Genomic DNA, 20,761 nt, shown 5'->3' on the forward strand with positions numbered 1-20,761 from the left:
TGGGGGCTGCGATGCGGACTCCCGAGGGCCTCTCTGACAGCCTTGGGGCGCCTGGCAAGCAGCAGGCCGATCCCCTCTGCGCAGGGAAGTAGCACGCCTCCGTCACCATCTTGGGCCACGCTGGGGGCACCGCCGGACCCCTGTTCTGGGGCTCCGCCTGGATGTCCACAAATGCTGAGGCCTGGCTGTGCATCTGGGGCACCCGGAGCCCGAAGCTCTGGGCAGGCTGATGAGAGGGCAGTGGGAATTCTGGAGCCTCCAGGGCCGCCTCCTCGGCCACCTTCTTAGCTTCTGGGTACCCAGGTGGGAACCAGCAGGGAGCTGTGGCTCGCAACATCTTGCTGCCTTCGGGAGCACGGGCCTGGCTCTGCTCCGCTCCCAGCTGGCGGCTTGCCTCCAGGGCCGCCTCCTCGGCCACCTTCTTAGCTTCTGGGTACCCAGGTGGGAACCAGCAGGGAGCTGTGGCTCGCAACATCTTGCTGCCTTCGGGAGCACCGGCCTGGCTCTGCTCCGCTCCCAGCTGGCGGCTTGCCTCCAGGGCCGCCTCCTCGGCCACCTTCTTAGCTTCTGGGTATCCAGGTGGGGACCAGCAGGGAGCTGTGGCTCGCAACATCTTGCTGCCTTCGGGAGCACCGGCCTGGCTCTGCTCCTCTCCCAACTGGCGGCTTCAATGAGTGCCGCGGCCGCCACGCGTCGCCTTTATAGACGCACAGGGCAGAGTGGGTGGGACTTCTCCTTGATAGGTTGCTGCTTCAATCCAATCACACTGAGCCTCATCTTCCACCAGACTCCAGCTTGGGAATGCCCCAGGGGGTGCGCTAGCGGAATCAACTGGAACTCCTGGTTGCTAACCTTGGAGCTAGGTTGCTTTTCCTGAGTTAATTAACTGTCCGTGCAGGGCAGTCCTATAATGGCTACTGGAATTGGGCTACCTAGGATTAAATGAAGGTTCAGGGAGGTTGGGCAACTTGCTTGGGCCCACACAGCACCCCATGGAGCCAGGACTGATCCAGCAGTCTGCTGCATGCTGGAGGGCAGGATCTCTCTGGGGTTGCCTTTCCCTGCTCTGTGCACTCCTCCGCTGTGGGCAAATTGAGGACAGGAAGTGGACCGCACCCACTTCTCTCCCAGGACTCGGGCAATGTTCAACACAGGGGGTCTTCCAAAGGTTCATAGAAAATGCACATGCTGAAGAAACTATGCATGGATTTCCACTGGTTTGCACTCAAATAAACTTGTCCTAACTTCTTATCACCTTTCTGAACTAGATCTAGTTTGAGGCACTGAGAAGGATGAGACATCCACTGAAAAGGACTCCTATCAGAGCAACATGAATTCCACGAAAACTGCAGCAAGAGCAAACATCAAATTTCTGGTGAAGCTTGGGTGGAAGAATGAAGAAATCATTGATGTTTTCAGAAAAGCTGATAAGGACACTACTCCAAAGAAATGAACTCTCTACGAATGTATAGCTTGTTTCAAGAAGAGGTGAGAAGAGGTGGAAGATGAATCCTGCAGTGGCTGTGAAAACCACTGTGCCCAGATCAGCTGCAGTTACGACGAGAGCTATCAGTGGAAATTTTAAACAGGAGGGATCACGATCCTGACGCATCCCTCTGACAGATGATAACCGGAAGTTGGAACATGGCTTTACCAATATGATCTCGAGGGCAAGGCATCATCAAAGCGGTGGCTACCAAGAGGTGGCAGTGGTCCAGTCAAAGGAAAAGGAGGCCAGTCAGGAGCCAACATCATGGCATCAGTGTTTTGGGACACTCAAGGCATTTTGCTTGCTGACTTTCTGAAGGGCCAAACATCTGCTTTTTAGGAGAGTGTTCTGAGAAGCTTAGATAAAGCTTTGGTAGAAACATGCTGGGAAAGTCTCACCAGATCCTTGTTCACCACCTCAGTGCTCTGCTCATTCCTCTCATCAAACAAGGGCAATTTTGTCAGTTTCAATGGGCAGTCCTTAGGAATTCACCTTACGGGCTGCTTTCGTTCCTTCTAGACTCTTTTTGATTCCTAATTATCATAAGTCACCCTGCCTTGCTTGGAAAGATGAGAGAAAGTCTCCTTGCCTTGCTGGGACAGATGAGAGATGAGATCCTCCTCTTCTGTCCCAGGACAGAATGGTCAGACTTGAGTTTCCTTTCTCCTCACTCTTCTCCTCCTTGAGGGAGGTGCTGTACCGGACAGACCTACTCCCGTGTCTAGACACGGGTAGACTCATTTAAGATCCTCACAGGCAATCCTCCATGGGGTCAAAGGGGAAGGACTTATTTCTTCAGGGCTCAGTAGTCCACATCCTTACGCGCACCTTCACCAGCCCAGGGCGGGGTAGCGGTGGGTGAAAGGGCGTGGCTCAGAGCCCGCTTCTTCCGCTCGGGCGTATCCTGGGAGGAACCCTTGTCCAGTGAGCGGGTCTTCGTCTCCACCAAATTCCCTAGGGGGACATTTCTGGCAGCCCTTCTTGTTCAGCAGCTTACGGGGGTCAGGTGGACCTCTGCTGGTCACCAGCCTGAAGCCCTTTCTCCATTTCAGCTATTTTTGCAGTTGCCTAGGTGACTTTTGAACCTCATTACCCAGAACAGCAAACGGACGAGGGGTGAGAAGAGTGGCCGTCTGGGTTTGCAGCATAGTGCTGCCTTAGAGGAGTTGTGCAGTCTTCGGGTGTGTGAAACTTCACCTGGCTGATTTGTGGGAATGCCTCCACAAATTCGCTAAATTCAGTAGCTTTTGCCTTCCAAGATTCATTTACACAATGTTGAATGCTTTAAATGAATGAGCGTGAAGAGTGCTGGGCTGGAAAGTGATGATATGGGTGGTAGGGACTCCTCGGAGTAGAGGAGTAGAGTTTTACTATTATAACTGGGAGGCAAATAAAAAGGAGCTGAACGTGATCCATAATAAAAGAAGCACACACTCACAAAGCTCCGTACCAACTACATTAAAATGGAAATCATGATATTTGGAAATACGACTTAATTGGAAATCATTAAGTAATCTCATCAAACATTTTTCAGTGGGTGGCAGGGCTATGGCGGGAAAACGGCAACGGTTCTGGCACCTACTTAACTTCATTCCATGAAATTCACCCAACAGGCCTCCAGAGAAGATATTACTGCTCTGATATTACAAAGGGAAAAACAGCTATGGCGTCTCTAAAAAGCACAACGTTCTAGGACTGGAATGACTTGAAATCCACACATAAATTTCTGAGTGTTTTTTGCCATAAGGTACTTTCCACCTTACTGTAAAGCACATCCTAAAATTGTCTGCAATGCAAATGGATTATGTGCATCCAACAGGAAACAGCACAGGTTGAGAAGCTGTTACTTCATAGCTCATTGCGACCACTAGTGAAAAGTGTGGGGTCTCATCACTTTTGCCAACTCGTTTTGCCTGTTGGTTTCTCCACAGTGTCAGGAGGATTTGACCAACTCCCTGTGGCTCAGGTTCGCTTATGCAGCCTGGTGGGGAAACCAGTGGGTATTGAAGACCTGCCTCTGGTGTGCCAGGAAGTTGTGCCTGCCGGCCACTCTGACTTGCGATCTTCCGCCTCAGTGTATGGCATCCTACACCTGGGTAATTAACACTGCCAGCATGATAAGAAGGTCCCTTCATCACTATTGCCACTAGTCCTTCCGACTCCTGTGCCCTGTTCCTTCTTTATTGGGACCCAAGAACGAGCAAACATAGTATTTTCAAACATCTCTCCCCCTTCCCTGGTACCACCAATATTCCACCATCCTAATTCCCTCAGAAGCATTCAGTCTCTCCATCCTGAGGTGGTGAAATCCCTCTAGGCATTTATAAGTATACCTGGACGTTAGAAATACAAGATACCGTTGTATTAACTACATGTAGTGTTGCTAAGTTCGTACTTTTCCTTGGTTGATTTTATTTTATAAATAGGTATCACTGGCATTTTTCAAAATGCGGTAGGCACAGAGAGTATATATGATGGAATTACATCCTCCTTCCCTGCACTCAGCAACCGAGATCTTCCCCCTACGGGCACTCAAAGGTTTCATTGTCTGAAATATCAGCCTAAACGTAGTTTATGTTTAGTAAGCACCAACTGTAAATAGTCCCACCTCCAAACGGAGTGGATTTAGGTTTCACTTTTCCAAGGAAAATCCATCAAAGAATTTTTCCACGTACTTTAAAACCATCCCACGTATAGAATCCATTATTATTGATGGGGACAGGCCCGAGGGGCAGCGGCGGGGATTCCGGGGGACTGGGAGTGGGGGGTTGGGGTTACTCTTGGCTTTTTGCCCTCTCCTGCCGCCGGCTGCTCCAGTTTCTTTCGCTTTGCGGCGCGGTGGACAGGGTGAGCTCTCGGGACTGATGGCGGTTTTGGAAGAGGCCTGGGGCTAAGGACAGGCCAGGGCGGAGGGAGAGGCGGACCGCTGGCGTGGCTGGATCTGGGCGCGCTGTCGGACCTTCCACATCACCAGCTGCAGGCAGGCGTTTGCGTCCTCGCTGGAGTTGTGGCCGTCCTGGCTGTCCTGGATGATCTGTCCCAGGTAGTCGGCCGCGAGATTCCTGAGGGAGCGCTTGTAGGGGAAACCCAGGTAGTGCGGGAAGAGCACGGCCGTGTCCACCACGGTGCTGTGGATGAGCTTCAGGGCCAGCAGATCGCTCTCCAGGCTGTGCCCGATGAGGATGGTTTGGGCGCTGAAAAAGCTCAGCAGGATGGCTTGGACTTGGGGCAAGGTGATGCTCGTCTTGGCGACGTCGGCCTCGGTGACTCCGGAAAACCTGGTGTTGTAGTCCACGATCTCGTTGTCGGGCTTGACGAAGGTGTCGTACACCACTCGCATGTCGGCGTCCACCACGGTGACGCGGGTCAGCTCTAGGCCATGCGTGGTGTAGCACATCTCACAGTCCAAGGCGTAGATTCCTGGATAAGCGTCTCTGGACAACTCTTTCTTGAAGGTCTCCACGAAGCCATCGAGGCTCTCCTTGCGGCCGTCCCGCACGTGCTGCTTTGCCACCTGGCAGCCCACAGAGCCAGGAGCAGCTGCACAGCAGGTGTACTGGCTAACCCGGCCTCCAGCCACCTGGCTCGAGCGGACCCGCCCCCAGTGATAATAACACAACTGGTCGCGTACACAGCGGCCCGAGGAGGACACCAGGTACTCGGTGCCACAACGGCAGCAGACCCTGCAGGAGGAGTCGCCGGGCCCCTTCCCCTGGCCAGTGAAGAGGACGGCGCCTCCGGGCCGCTCGGGGTGCGGGAAGGGGTAGCCGTTCTCCTTGAGCTGGTCCTGGGTGAGCAGGAACTCCTGGAGGCGGCCGTACAGGGCGGCCCTGCTGAGGCCGGGCATGGAGCTGGGGGTCAGGCCCTTGAGTCTCTTGAGGGTGTTCAGGACCACGTTCAGGTACCTGTTCTTGTTGGGGCTGCAGTCGTAGGCCACCTTCTCCTCGTTCAGCGCCTTCTCCTCGGCCTCCTGCTTGGAGGCGCAGAACTTGAGACACTCTTCGGTGAACAGTTGGAGATAGCCTCGGCGGATGACGGTGGGGACTTGGCACCCAGACCTTCGGAGGATAATGGGTTTCTTCAAACTCGGTAAGGATGGACCACGGACGATTCGCTTAGAGCTGATGGTGGTGGTGGTCTTGCATGCCATCCCTGACCTGTTGCGCGTCTTCCCTGGCTGTCTGCCGACCTTGGAGCCACTGGAGCGTTGGCTGCTGCTGGCCACCCGGGTTCTCTTGGCATCTGTGTAACCTGTGACCAAGCAAGGGCTGGAAGAGTGGGCGATCGTCTTCCTCTTCCTGGGGGCTGCGATGCGGACTCCCGAGGGCCTCTCTGACAGCCTTGGGGCGCCTGGCAAGCAGCAGGCCGATCCCCTCTGCGCAGGGAAGTAGCACGCCTCCGTCACCATCTTGGGCCACGCTGGGGGCACCGCCGGACCCCTGTTCTGGGGCTCCGCCTGGATGTCCACAAATGCTGAGGCCTGGCTGTGCATCTGGGGCACCCGGAGCCCGAAGCTCTGGGCAGGCTGATGAGAGGGCAGTGGGAATTCTGGAGCCTCCAGGGCCGCCTCCTCGGCCACCTTCTTAGCTTCTGGGTACCCAGGTGGGAACCAGCAGGGAGCTGTGGCTCGCAACATCTTGCTGCCTTCGGGAGCACGGGCCTGGCTCTGCTCCGCTCCCAGCTGGCGGCTTGCCTCCAGGGCCGCCTCCTCGGCCACCTTCTTAGCTTCTGGGTACCCAGGTGGGAACCAGCAGGGAGCTGTGGCTCGCAACATCTTGCTGCCTTCGGGAGCACCGGCCTGGCTCTGCTCCGCTCCCAGCTGGCGGCTTGCCTCCAGGGCCGCCTCCTCGGCCACCTTCTTAGCTTCTGGGTATCCAGGTGGGGACCAGCAGGGAGCTGTGGCTCGCAACATCTTGCTGCCTTCGGGAGCACCGGCCTGGCTCTGCTCCTCTCCCAACTGGCGGCTTCAATGAGTGCCGCGGCCGCCACGCGTCGCCTTTATAGACGCACAGGGCAGAGTGGGTGGGACTTCTCCTTGATAGGTTGCTGCTTCAATCCAATCACACTGAGCCTCATCTTCCACCAGACTCCAGCTTGGGAATGCCCCAGGGGGTGCGCTAGCGGAATCAACTGGAACTCCTGGTTGCTAACCTTGGAGCTAGGTTGCTTTTCCTGAGTTAATTAACTGTCCGTGCAGGGCAGTCCTATAATGGCTACTGGAATTGGGCTACCTAGGATTAAATGAAGGTTCAGGGAGGTTGGGCAACTTGCTTGGGCCCACACAGCACCCCATGGAGCCAGGACTGATCCAGCAGTCTGCTGCATGCTGGAGGGCAGGATCTCTCTGGGGTTGCCTTTCCCTGCTCTGTGCACTCCTCCGCTGTGGGCAAATTGAGGACAGGAAGTGGACCGCACCCACTTCTCTCCCAGGACTCGGGCAATGTTCAACACAGGGGGTCTTCCAAAGGTTCATAGAAAATGCACATGCTGAAGAAACTATGCATGGATTTCCACTGGTTTGCACTCAAATAAACTTGTCCTAACTTCTTATCACCTTTCTGAACTAGATCTAGTTTGAGGCACTGAGAAGGATGAGACATCCACTGAAAAGGACTCCTATCAGAGCAACATGAATTCCACGAAAACTGCAGCAAGAGCAAACATCAAATTTCTGGTGAAGCTTGGGTGGAAGAATGAAGAAATCATTGATGTTTTCAGAAAAGCTGATAAGGACACTACTCCAAAGAAATGAACTCTCTACGAATGTATAGCTTGTTTCAAGAAGAGGTGAGAAGAGGTGGAAGATGAATCCTGCAGTGGCTGTGAAAACCACTGTGCCCAGATCAGCTGCAGTTACGACGAGAGCTATCAGTGGAAATTTTAAACAGGAGGGATCACGATCCTGACGCATCCCTCTGACAGATGATAACCGGAAGTTGGAACATGGCTTTACCAATATGATCTCGAGGGCAAGGCATCATCAAAGCGGTGGCTACCAAGAGGTGGCAGTGGTCCAGTCAAAGGAAAAGGAGGCCAGTCAGGAGCCAACATCATGGCATCAGTGTTTTGGGACACTCAAGGCATTTTGCTTGCTGACTTTCTGAAGGGCCAAACATCTGCTTTTTAGGAGAGTGTTCTGAGAAGCTTAGATAAAGCTTTGGTAGAAACATGCTGGGAAAGTCTCACCAGATCCTTGTTCACCACCTCAGTGCTCTGCTCATTCCTCTCATCAAACAAGGGCAATTTTGTCAGTTTCAATGGGCAGTCCTTAGGAATTCACCTTACGGGCTGCTTTCGTTCCTTCTAGACTCTTTTTGATTCCTAATTATCATAAGTCACCCTGCCTTGCTTGGAAAGATGAGAGAAAGTCTCCTTGCCTTGCTGGGACAGATGAGAGATGAGATCCTCCTCTTCTGTCCCAGGACAGAATGGTCAGACTTGAGTTTCCTTTCTCCTCACTCTTCTCCTCCTTGAGGGAGGTGCTGTACCGGACAGACCTACTCCCGTGTCTAGACACGGGTAGACTCATTTAAGATCCTCACAGGCAATCCTCCATGGGGTCAAAGGGGAAGGACTTATTTCTTCAGGGCTCAGTAGTCCACATCCTTACGCGCACCTTCACCAGCCCAGGGAGGGGTAGCGGTGGGTGAAAAGGCGTGGCTCAGAGCCCGCTTCTTCCGCTCGGGCGTATCCTGGGAGGAACCCTTGTCCAGTGAGCGGGTCTTCGTCTCCACCAAATTCCCTAGGGGGACATTTCTGGCAGCCCTTCTTGTTCAGCAGCTTACGGGGGTCAGGTGGACCTCTGCTGGTCACCAGCCTGAAGCCCTTTCTCCATTTCAGCTATTTTTGCAGTTGCCTAGGTGACTTTTGAACCTCATTACCCAGAACAGCAAACGGACGAGGGGTGAGAAGAGTGGCCGTCTGGGTTTGCAGCATAGTGCTGCCTTAGAGGAGTTGTGCAGTCTTCGGGTGTGTGAAACTTCACCTGGCTGATTTGTGGGAATGCCTCCACAAATTCGCTAAATTCAGTAGCTTTTGCCTTCCAAGATTCATTTACACAATGTTGAATGCTTTAAATGAATGAGCGTGAAGAGTGCTGGGCTGGAAAGTGATGATATGGGTGGTAGGGACTCCTCGGAGTAGAGGAGTAGAGTTTTACTATTATAACTGGGAGGCAAATAAAAAGGAGCTGAACGTGATCCATAATAAAAGAAGCACACACTCACAAAGCTCCGTACCAACTACATTAAAATGGAAATCATGATATTTGGAAATACGACTTAATTGGAAATCATTAAGTAATCTCATCAAACATTTTTCAGTGGGTGGCAGGGCTATGGCGGGAAAACGGCAACGGTTCTGGCACCTACTTAACTTCATTCCATGAAATTCACCCAACAGGCCTCCAGAGAAGATATTACTGCTCTGATATTACAAAGGGAAAAACAGCTATGGCGTCTCTAAAAAGCACAACGTTCTAGGACTGGAATGACTTGAAATCCACACATAAATTTCTGAGTGTTTTTTGCCATAAGGTACTTTCCACCTTACTGTAAAGCACATCCTAAAATTGTCTGCAATGCAAATGGATTATGTGCATCCAACAGGAAACAGCACAGGTTGAGAAGCTGTTACTTCATAGCTCATTGCGACCACTAGTGAAAAGTGTGGGGTCTCATCACTTTTGCCAACTCGTTTTGCCTGTTGGTTTCTCCACAGTGTCAGGAGGATTTGACCAACTCCCTGTGGCTCAGGTTCGCTTATGCAGCCTGGTGGGGAAACCAGTGGGTATTGAAGACCTGCCTCTGGTGTGCCAGGAAGTTGTGCCTGCCGGCCACTCTGACTTGCGATCTTCCGCCTCAGTGTATGGCATCCTACACCTGGGTAATTAACACTGCCAGCATGATAAGAAGGTCCCTTCATCACTATTGCCACTAGTCCTTCCGACTCCTGTGCCCTGTTCCTTCTTTATTGGAACCCAAGAACGAGCAAACATAGTATTTTCAAACATCTCTCCCCCTTCCCTGGTACCACCAATATTCCACCATCCTAATTCCCTCAGAAGCATTCAGTCTCTCCATCCTGAGGTGGTGAAATCCCTCTAGGCATTTATAAGTATACCTGGACGTAAGAAATACAAGATACCGTTGTATTAACTACATATAGTGTTGCTAAGTTCGTACTTTTCCTTGGTTGATTTTATTTTATAAATAGGTATCACTGGCATTTTTCAAAATGCGGTAGGCACAGAGAGTATATATGATGGAATTACATCCTCCTTCCCTGCACTCAGCAACCGAGATCTTCCCCCTACGGGCACTCAAAGGTTTCATTGTCTGAAATATCAGCCCAAACGTAGTTTATGTTTAGTAAGCACCAACTGTAAATAGTCCCACCTCCAAACGGAGTGGATTTAGGTTTCACTTTTCCAAGGAAAATCCATCAAAGAATTTTTCCACGTACTTTAAAACCATCCCACGTATAGAATCCATTATTATTGATGGGGACAGGCCCGAGGGGCAGCGGCGGGGATTCCGGGGGACTGGGAGTGGGGGGTTGGGGTTACTCTTGGCTTTTTGCCCTCTCCTGCCGCCGGCTGCTCCAGTTTCTTTCGCTTTGCGGCGCGGTGGACAGGGTGAGCTCTCGGGACTGATGGCGGTTTTGGAAGAGGCCTGGGGCTAAGGACAGGCCAGGGCGGAGGGAGAGGCGGACCGCTGGCGTGGCTGGATCTGGGCGCGCTGTCGGACCTTCCACATCACCAGCTGCAGGCAGGCGTTTGCGTCCTCGCTGGAGTTGTGGCCGTCCTGGCTGTCCTGGATGATCTGTCCCAGGTAGTCGGCCGCGAGATTCCTGAGGGAGCGCTTGTAGGGGAAACCCAGGTAGTGCGGGAAGAGCACGGCCGTGTCCACCACGGTGCTGTGGATGAGCTTCAGGGCCAGCAGATCGCTCTCCAGGCTGTGCCCGATGAGGATGGTTTGGGCGCTGAAAAAGCTCAGCAGGATGGCTTGGACTTGGGGCAAGGTGATGCTCGTCTTGGCGACGTCGGCCTCGGTGACTCCGGAAAACCTGGTGTTGTAGTCCACGATCTCGTTGTCGGGCTTGACGAAGGTGTCGTACACCACTCGCATGTCGGCGTCCACCACGGTGACGCGGGTCAGCTCTAGGCCATGCGTGGTGTAGCACATCTCACAGTCCAAGGCGTAGATTCCTGGATAAGCGTCTCTGGACAACTCTTTCTTGAAGGTCTCCACGAAGCCATCGAGGCTCTCCTTGCGGCCGTCCCGCACGTGCTGCTTTGCCACCTGGCAGCCCACAGAGCCAGGAGCAGCTGCACAGCAGGTGTACTGGCTAACCCGGCCTCCAGCCACCTGGCTCGAGCGGACCCGCCCCCAGTGATAATAACACAACTGGTCGCGTACACAGCGGCCCGAGGAGGACACCAGGTACTCGGTGCCACAACGGCAGCAGACCCTGCAGGAGGAGTCGCCGGGCCCCTTCCCCTGGCCAGTGAAGAGGACGGCGCCTCCGGGCCGCTCGGGGTGCGGGAAGGGGTAGCCGTTCTCCTTGAGCTGGTCCTGGGTGAGCAGGAACTCCTGGAGGCGGCCGTACAGGGCGGCCCTGCTGAGGCCGGGCATGGAGCTGGGGGTCAGGCCCTTGAGTCTCTTGAGGGTGTTCAGGACCACGTTCAGGTACCTGTTCTTGTTGGGGCTGCAGTCGTAGGCCACCTTCTCCTCGTTCAGCGCCTTCTCCTCGGCCTCCTGCTTGGAGGCGCAGAACTTGAGACACTCTTCGGTGAACAGTTGGAGATAGCCTCGGCGGATGACGGTGGGGACTTGGCACCCAGACCTTCGGAGGATAATGGGTTTCTTCAAACTCGGTAAGGATGGACCACGGACGATTCGCTTAGAGCTGATGGTGGTGGTGGTCTTGCATGCCATCCCTGACCTGTTGCGCGTCTTCCCTGGCTGTCTGCCGACCTTGGAGCCACTGGAGCGTTGGCTGCTGCTGGCCACCCGGGTTCTCTTGGCATCTGTGTAACCTGTGACCAAGCAAGGGCTGGAAGAGTGGGCGATCGTCTTCCTCTTCCTGGGGGCTGCGATGCGGACTCCCGAGGGCCTCTCTGACAGCCTTGGGGCGCCTGGCAAGCAGCAGGCCGATCCCCTCTGCGCAGGGAAGTAGCACGCCTCCGTCACCATCTTGGGCCACGCTGGGGGCACCGCCGGACCCCTGTTCTGGGGCTCCGCCTGGATGTCCACAAATGCTGAGGCCTGGCTGTGCATCTGGGGCACCCGGAGCCCGAAGCTCTGGGCAGGCTGATGAGAGGGCAGTGGGAATTCTGGAGCCTCCAGGGCCGCCTCCTCGGCCACCTTCTTAGCTTCTGGGTACCCAGGTGGGAACCAGCAGGGAGCTGTGGCTCGCAACATCTTGCTGCCTTCGGGAGCACGGGCCTGGCTCTGCTCCGCTCCCAGCTGGCGGCTTGCCTCCAGGGCCGCCTCCTCGGCCACCTTCTTAGCTTCTGGGTACCCAGGTGGGAACCAGCAGGGAGCTGTGGCTCGCAACATCTTGCTGCCTTCGGGAGCACCGGCCTGGCTCTGCTCCGCTCCCAGCTGGCGGCTTGCCTCCAGGGCCGCCTCCTCGGCCACCTTCTTAGCTTCTGGGTATCCAGGTGGGGACCAGCAGGGAGCTGTGGCTCGCAACATCTTGCTGCCTTCGGGAGCACCGGCCTGGCTCTGCTCCTCTCCCAACTGGCGGCTTCAATGAGTGCCGCGGCCGCCACGCGTCGCCTTTATAGACGCACAGGGCAGAGTGGGTGGGACTTCTCCTTGATAGGTTGCTGCTTCAATCCAATCACACTGAGCCTCATCTTCCACCAGACTCCAGCTTGGGAATGCCCCAGGGGGTGCGCTAGCGGAATCAACTGGAACTCCTGGTTGCTAACCTTGGAGCTAGGTTGCTTTTCCTGAGTTAATTAACTGTCCGTGCAGGGCAGTCCTATAATGGCTACTGGAATTGGGCTACCTAGGATTAAATGAAGGTTCAGGGAGGTTGGGCAACTTGCTTGGGCCCACACAGCACCCCATGGAGCCAGGACTGATCCAGCAGTCTGCTGCATGCTGGAGGGCAGGATCTCTCTGGGGTTGCCTTTCCCTGCTCTGTGCACTCCTCCGCTGTGGGCAAATTGAGGACAGGAAGTGGACCGCACCCACTTCTCTCCCAGGACTCGGGCAATGTTCAACACAGGGGGTCTTCCAAAGGTTCATAGAAAATGCACATGCTGAAGAAACTATGCATGGATTTCCACTGGTTTGCACTCAAATAAACTTGTCCTAACTTCTTATCACCTTTCTGAACTAGATCTAGTTTGAGGCACTGAGAAGGATGAGACATCCACTGAAAAGGACTCCTATCAGAGCAACATGAATTCCACGAAAACTGCAGCAAGAGCAAACATCAAATTTCTGGTGAAGCTTGGGTGGAAGAATGAAGAAATCATTGATGTTTTCAGAAAAGCTGATAAGGACACTACTCCAAAGAAATGAACTCTCTACGAATGTATAGCTTGTTTCAAGAAGAGGTGAGAAGAGGTGGAAGATGAATCCTGCAGTGGCTGTGAAAACCACTGTGCCCAGATCAGCTGCAGTTACGACGAGAGCTATCAGTGGAAATTTTAAACAGGAGGGATCACGATCCTGACGCATCCCTCTGACAGATGATAACCGGAAGTTGGAACATGGCTTTACCAATATGATCTCGAGGGCAAGGCATCATCAAAGCGGTGGCTACCAAGAGGTGGCAGTGGTCCAGTCAAAGGAAAAGGAGGCCAGTCAGGAGCCAACATCATGGCATCAGTGTTTTGGGACACTCAAGGCATTTTGCTTGCTGACTTTCTGAAGGGCCAAACATCTGCTTTTTAGGAGAGTGTTCTGAGAAGCTTAGATAAAGCTTTGGTAGAAACATGCTGGGAAAGTCTCACCAGATCCTTGTTCACCACCTCAGTGCTCTGCTCATTCCTCTCATCAAACAAGGGCAATTTTGTCAGTTTCAATGGGCAGTCCTTAGGAATTCACCTTACGGGCTGCTTTCGTTCCTTCTAGACTCTTTTTGATTCCTAATTATCATAAGTCACCCTGCCTTGCTTGGAAAGATGAGAGAAAGTCTCCTTGCCTTGCTGGGACAGATGAGAGATGAGATCCTCCTCTTCTGTCCCAGGACAGAATGGTCAGACTTGAGTTTCCTTTCTCCTCACTCTTCTCCTCCTTGAGGGAGGTGCTGTACCGGACAGACCTACTCCCGTGTCTAGACACGGGTAGACTCATTTAAGATCCTCACAGGCAATCCTCCATGGGGTCAAAGGGGAAGGACTTATTTCTTCAGGGCTCAGTAGTCCACATCCTTACGCGCACCTTCACCAGCCCAGGGAGGGGTAGCGGTGGGTGAAAAGGCGTGGCTCAGAGCCCGCTTCTTCCGCTCGGGCGTATCCTGGGAGGAACCCTTGTCCAGTGAGCGGGTCTTCGTCTCCACCAAATTCCCTAGGGGGACATTTCTGGCAGCCCTTCTTGTTCAGCAGCTTACGGGGGTCAGGTGGACCTCTGCTGGTCACCAGCCTGAAGCCCTTTCTCCATTTCAGCTATTTTTGCAGTTGCCTAGGTGACTTTTGAACCTCATTACCCAGAACAGCAAACGGACGAGGGGTGAGAAGAGTGGCCGTCTGGGTTTGCAGCATAGTGCTGCCTTAGAGGAGTTGTGCAGTCTTCGGGTGTGTGAAACTTCACCTGGCTGATTTGTGGGAATGCCTCCACAAATTCGCTAAATTCAGTAGCTTTTGCCTTCCAAGATTCATTTACACAATGTTGAATGCTTTAAATGAATGAGCGTGAAGAGTGCTGGGCTGGAAAGTGATGATATGGGTGGTAGGGACTCCTCGGAGTAGAGGAGTAGAGTTTTACTATTATAACTGGGAGGCAAATAAAAAGGAGCTGAACGTGATCCATAATAAAAGAAGCACACACTCACAAAGCTCCGTACCAACTACATTAAAATGGAAATCATGATATTTGGAAATACGACTTAATTGGAAATCATTAAGTAATCTCATCAAACATTTTTCAGTGGGTGGCAGGGCTATGGCGGGAAAACGGCAACGGTTCTGGCACCTACTTAACTTCATTCCATGAAATTCACCCAACAGGCCTCCAGAGAAGATATTACTGCTCTGATATTACAAAGGGAAAAACAGCTATGGCGTCTCTAAAAAGCACAACGTTCTAGGACTGGAATGACTTGAAATCCACACATAAATTTCTGAGTGTTTTTTGCCATAAGGTACTTTCCACCTTACTGTAAAGCACATCCTAAAATTGTCTGCAATGCAAATGGATTATGTGCATCCAACAGGAAACAGCACAGGTTGAGAAGCTGTTACTTCATAGCTCATTGCGACCACTAGTGAAAAGTGTGGGGTCTCATCACTTTTGCCAACTCGTTTTGCCTGTTGGTTTCTCCACAGTGTCAGGAGGATTTGACCAACTCCCTGTGGCTCAGGTTCGCTTATGCAGCCTGGTGGGGAAACCAGTGGGTATTGAAGACCTGCCTCTGGTGTGCCAGGAAGTTGTGCCTGCCGGCCACTCTGACTTGCGATCTTCCGCCTCAGTGTATGGCATCCTACACCTGGGTAATTAACACTGCCAGCATGATAAGAAGGTCCCTTCATCACTATTGCCACTAGTCCTTCCGACTCCTGTGCCCTGTTCCTTCTTTATTGGGACCCAAGAACGAGCAAACATAGTATTTTCAAACATCTCTCCCCCTTCCCTGGTACCACCAATATTCCACCATCCTAATTCCCTCAGAAGCATTCAGTCTCTCCATCCTGAGGTGGTGAAATCCCTCTAGGCATTTATAAGTATACCTGGACGTTAGAAATACAAGATACCGTTGTATTAACTACATGTAGTGTTGCTAAGTTCGTACTTTTCCTTGGTTGATTTTATTTTATAAATAGGTATCACTGGCATTTTTCAAAATGCGGTAGGCACAGAGAGTATATATGATGGAATTACATCCTCCTTCCCTGCACTCAGCAACCGAGATCTTCCCCCTACGGGCACTCAAAGGTTTCATTGTCTGAAATATCAGCCTAAACGTAGTTTATGTTTAGTAAGCACCAACTGTAAATAGTCCCACCTCCAAACGGAGTGGATTTAGGTTTCACTTTTCCAAGGAAAATCCATCAAAGAATTTTTCCACGTACTTTAAAACCATCCCACGTATAGAATCCATTATTATTGATGGGGACAGGCCCGAGGGGCAGCGGCGGGGATTCCGGGGGACTGGGAGTGGGGGGTTGGGGTTACTCTTGGCTTTTTGCCCTCTCCTGCCGCCGGCTGCTCCAGTTTCTTTCGCTTTGCGGCGCGGTGGACAGGGTGAGCTCTCGGGACTGATGGCGGTTTTGGAAGAGGCCTGGGGCTAAGGACAGGCCAGGGCGGAGGGAGAGGCGGACCGCTGGCGTGGCTGGATCTGGGCGCGCTGTCGGACCTTCCACATCACCAGCTGCAGGCAGGCGTTTGCGTCCTCGCTGGAGTTGTGGCCGTCCTGGCTGTCCTGGATGATCTGTCCCAGGTAGTCGGCCGCGAGATTCCTGAGGGAGCGCTTGTAGGGGAAACCCAGGTAGTGCGGGAAGAGCACGGCCGTGTCCACCACGGTGCTGTGGATGAGCTTCAGGGCCAGCAGATCGCTCTCCAGGCTGTGCCCGATGAGGATGGTTTGGGCGCTGAAAAAGCTCAGCAGGATGGCTTGGACTTGGGGCAAGGTGATGCTCGTCTTGGCGACGTCGGCCTCGGTGACTCCGGAAAACCTGGTGTTGTAGTCCACGATCTCGTTGTCGGGCTTGACGAAGGTGTCGTACACCACTCGCATGTCGGCGTCCACCACGGTGACGCGGGTCAGCTCTAGGCCATGCGTGGTGTAGCACATCTCACAGTCCAAGGCGTAGATTCCTGGATAAGCGTCTCTGGACAACTCTTTCTTGAAGGTCTCCACGAAGCCATCGAGGCTCTCCTTGCGGCCGTCCCGCACGTGCTGCTTTGCCACCTGGCAGCCCACAGAGCCAGGAGCAGCTGCACAGCAGGTGTACTGGCTAACCCGGCCTCCAGCCACCTGGCTCGAGCGGACCCGCCCCCAGTGATAATAACACAACTGGTCGCGTACACAGCGGCCCGAGGAGGACACCAGGTACTCGGTGCCACAACGGCAGCAGACCCTGCAGCAGGAGTCGCCGGGCCCCTTCCCCTGGCCAGTGAAGAGGACGGCGCCTCCGGGCCGCTCGGGGTGCGGGAAGGGGTAGCCGTTCTCCTTGAGCTGGTCCTGGGTGAGCAGGAACTCCTGGAGGCGGCCGTACAGGGCGGCCCTGCTGAGGCCGGGCATGGAGCTGGGGGTCAGGCCCTTGAGTCTCTTGAGGGTGTTCAGGACCACGTTCAGGTACCTGTTCTTGTTGGGGCTGCAGTCGTAGGCCACCTTCTCCTCGTTCAGCGCCTTCTCCTCGGCCTCCTGCTTGGAGGCGCAGAACTTGAGACACTCTTCGGTGAACAGTTGGAGATAGCCTCGGCGGATGACGGTGGGGACTTGGCACCCAGACCTTCGGAGGATAATGGGTTTCTTCAAACTCGGTAAGGATGGACCACGGACGATTCGCTTAGAGCTGATGGTGGTGGTGGTCTTGCATGCCATCCCTGACCTGTTGCGCGTCTTCCCTGGCTGTCTGCCGACCTTGGAGCCACTGGAGCGTTGGCTGCTGCTGGCCACCCGGGTTCTCTTGGCATCTGTGTAACCTGTGACCAAGCAAGGGCTGGAAGAGTGGGCGATCGTCTTCCTCTTCCTGGGGGCTGCGATGCGGACTCCCGAGGGCCTCTCTGACAGCCTTGGGGTGCCTGGCAAGCAGCAGGCTGATCCCCTCTGTGCAGGGAAGTAGCACGCCTCCGTCACCATCTTGGGCCACGCTGGGGGCACCGCCGGACCCCTGTTCTGGGGCTCCGCCTGGATGTCCACAAATGCTGAGGCCTGGCTGTGCATCTGGGGCACCCGGAGCCCGAAGCTCTGGGCAGGCTGATGAGAGGGCAGTGGGAATTCTGGAGCCTCCAGGGCCGCCTCCTCGGCCACCTTCTTAGCTTCTGGGTACCCAGGTGGGAACCAACAGGGAGCTGTGGCTCGCAACATCTTGCTGCCTTCGGGAGCACCGGCCTGGCTCTGCTCCGCTCCCAGCTGGCGGCTTGCCTCCAGGGCCACCTCCTCGGCCACCTTCTTAGCTTCTGGGTATCCAGGTGGGAACCAGCAGGGAGCTGTGGCTCGCAACATCTTGCTGCCTTCGGGAGCACCGGCCTGGCTCTGCTCCTCTCCCAACTGGCGGCTTCAATGAGTGCCGCGGCCGCCACGCGTCGCCTTTATAGACGCACAGGGCAGAGTGGGTGGGACTTCTCCTTGATAGGTTGCTGCTTCAATCCAATCACACTGAGCCTCATCTTCCACCAGACTCCAGCTTGGGAATGCCCCAGGGGGTGCGCTAGCGGAATCAACTGGAACTCCTGGTTGCTAACCTTGGAGCTAGGTTGCTTTTCCTGAGTTAATTAACTGTCCGTGCAGGGCAGTCCTATAATGGCTACTGGAATTGGGCTACCTAGGATTAAATGAAGGTTCAGGGAGGTTGGGCAACTTGCTTGGGCCCACACAGCACCCCATGGAGCCAGGACTGATCCAGCAGTCTGCTGCATGCTGGAGGGCAGGATCTCTCTGGGGTTGCCTTTCCCTGCTCTGTGCACTCCTCCGCTGTGGGCAAATTGAGGACAGGAAGTGGACCGCACCCACTTCTCTCCCAGGACTCGGGCAATGTTCAACACAGGGGGTCTTCCAAAGGTACATAGAAAATGCACATGCTGAAGAAACTATGCATGGATTTCAACTGGTTTGCACTCAAATAAACTTGTCCTAACTTCTTATCACCTTTCTGAACTAGATCTAGTTTGAGGCACTGAGAAGGATGAGACATCCACTGAAAAGGACTCCTATCAGAGCAACATGAATTCCACGAAAACTGCAGCAAGAGCAAACATCAAATTTCTGGTGAAGCTTGGGTGGAAGAATGAAGAAATCATTGATGTTTTCAGAAAAGCTGATAAGGACACTACTCCAAAGAAATGAACTCTCTACGAATGTATAGCTTGTTTCAAGAAGAGGTGAGAAGAGGTGGAAGATGAATCCTGCAGTGGCTGTGAAAACCACTGTGCCCAGATCAGCTGCAGTTACGACGAGAGCTATCAGTGGAAATTTTAAACAGGAGGGATCACGATCCTGACGCATCCCTCTGACAGATGATAACCGGAAGTTGGAACATGGCTTTACCAATATGATCTCGAGGGCAAGGCATCATCAAAGCGGTGGCTACCAAGAGGTGGCAGTGGTCCAGTCAAAGGAAAAGGAGGCCAGTCAGGAGCCAACATCATGGCATCAGTGTTTTGGGACACTCAAGGCATTTTGCTTGCTGACTTTCTGAAGGGCCAAACATCTGCTTTTTAGGAGAGTGTTCTGAGAAGCTTAGATAAAGCTTTGGTAGAAACATGCTGGGAAAGTCTCACCAGATCCTTGTTCACCACCTCAGTGCTCTGCTCATTCCTCTCATCAAACAAGGGCAATTTTGTCAGTTTCAATGGGCAGTCCTTAGGAATTCACCTTACGGGCTGCTTTCGTTCCTTCTAGACTCTTTTTGATTCCTAATTATAATAAGTCACCCTGCCTTGCTTGGAAAGATGAGAGAAAGTCTCCTTGCCTTGCTGGGACAGATGAGAGATGAGATCCTCCTCTTCTCTCCCAGGACAGAATGGTCAGACTTGAGTTTCCTTTCTCCTCACTCTTCTCCTCCTTGAGGGAGGTGCTGTACCGGACAGACCTACTCCCGTGTCTAGACACGGGTAGACTCATTTAAGATCCTCACAGGCAATCCTCCATGGGGTCAAAGGGGAAGGACTTATTTCTTCAGGGCTCAGTAGTCCACATCCTTACGCGCACCTTCACCAGCCCAGGGCGGGGTAGCGGTGGGTGAAAGGGCGTGGCTCAGAGCCCGCTTCTTCCGCTCGGGCGTATCCTGGGAGGAACCCTTGTCCAGTGAGCAGGTCTTCGTCTCCACCAAATTCCCTAGGGGGACATTTCTGGCAGCCCTTCTTGTTCAGCAGCTTACGGGGGTCAGGTGGACCTCTGCTGGTCACCAGCCTGAAGCCCTTTCTCCATTTCAGCTATTTTTGCAGTTGCCTAGGTGACTTTTGAACCTCATTACCCAGAACAGCAAACGGACGAGGGGTGAGAAGAGTGGCCGTCTGGGTTTGCAGCATAGTGCTGCCTTAGAGGAGTTGTGCAGTCTTCGGGTGTGTGAAACTTCACCTGGCTGATTTGTGGGAATGCCTCCACAAATTCGCTAAATTCAGTAGCTTTTGCCTTCCAAGATTCATTTACACAATGTTGAATGCTTTAAATGAATGAGCGTGAAGAGTGCTGGGCTGGAAAGTGATGATATGGGTGGTAGGGACTCCTCGGAGTAGAGGAGTAGAGTTTTACTATTATAACTGGGAGGCAAATAAAAAGGAGCTGAACGTGATCCATAATAAAAGAAGCACACACTCACAAAGCTCCGTACCAACTACATTAAAATGGAAATCATGATATTTGGAAATACGACTTAATTGGAAATCATTAAGTAATCTCATCAAACATTTTTCAGTGGGTGGCAGGGCTATGGCGGGAAAACGGCAACGGTTCTGGCACCTACTTAACTTCATTCCATGAAATTCACCCAACAGGCCTCCAGAGAAGATATTACTGCTCTGATATTACAAAGGGAAAAACAGCTATGGCGTCTCTAAAAAGCACAACGTTCTAGGACTGGAATGACTTGAAATCCACACATAAATTTCTGAGTGTTTTTTGCCATAAGGTACTTTCCACCTTACTGTAAAGCACATCCTAAAATTGTCTGCAATGCAAATGGATTATGTGCATCCAACAGGAAACAGCACAGGTTGAGAAGCTGTTACTTCATAGCTCATTGCGACCACTAGTGAAAAGTGTGGGGTCTCATCACTTTTGCCCCCACGTTTTGCCTGTTGGTTTCTCCACACTGTCAGGAGGATTTGACCAACTCCCTGTGGCTCAGGTTCGCTTATGCAGCCTGGTGGGGAAACCAGTGGGTATTGAAGACCTGCCTCTGGTGTGCCAGGAAGTTGTGCCTGCCGG

The sequence above is a fragment of the Gorilla gorilla genome, chromosome 17, assembly GCF_029281585.2.
Source record: "Gorilla gorilla gorilla isolate KB3781 chromosome 17, NHGRI_mGorGor1-v2.1_pri, whole genome shotgun sequence".
In the NCBI taxonomy this organism is placed as follows: domain Eukaryota; kingdom Metazoa; phylum Chordata; class Mammalia; order Primates; family Hominidae; genus Gorilla; species Gorilla gorilla.